Source organism: Pteropus vampyrus, unplaced genomic scaffold, assembly GCF_000151845.1.
Source record: "Pteropus vampyrus isolate Shadow unplaced genomic scaffold, Pvam_2.0 Scaffold154, whole genome shotgun sequence".
Classification (NCBI taxonomy): domain Eukaryota; kingdom Metazoa; phylum Chordata; class Mammalia; order Chiroptera; family Pteropodidae; genus Pteropus; species Pteropus vampyrus.
Window position 1 is genome coordinate 1,544,753 of NW_011888935.1, and position 365 is coordinate 1,545,117.

Below are 365 nucleotides of genomic sequence, written 5' to 3' on the forward strand. Positions count from 1 at the left end.
GCTTAATGCCACACTTTGACTTTGATTGGAGTGGCCAGCTTGCGACCACATCAAGGCCAAGAGAATCACAGATACCATCCCAGAATCGCTGACCTAACACCACCGCCACCCTGCTTCACTTCCTGTAAAGCAACAAGTATAAATCCTATTTGTTTAAACCACAGTTTATTTGGAATCTCTGTCATCTGCAGCTGAATATATCCTACGTGATACATGTCAGCACTGAAACCTAGAATGACTTAACTCTTACGGTATAGTTTTTATGACATGTAAGCTAACGTATTTGACAATTCCAAGAATTATTTCTGGTTTGCGACCAGATGTTATGTATCGTGTTGTTATTTATGACTTCGCTGGCTCGTTCA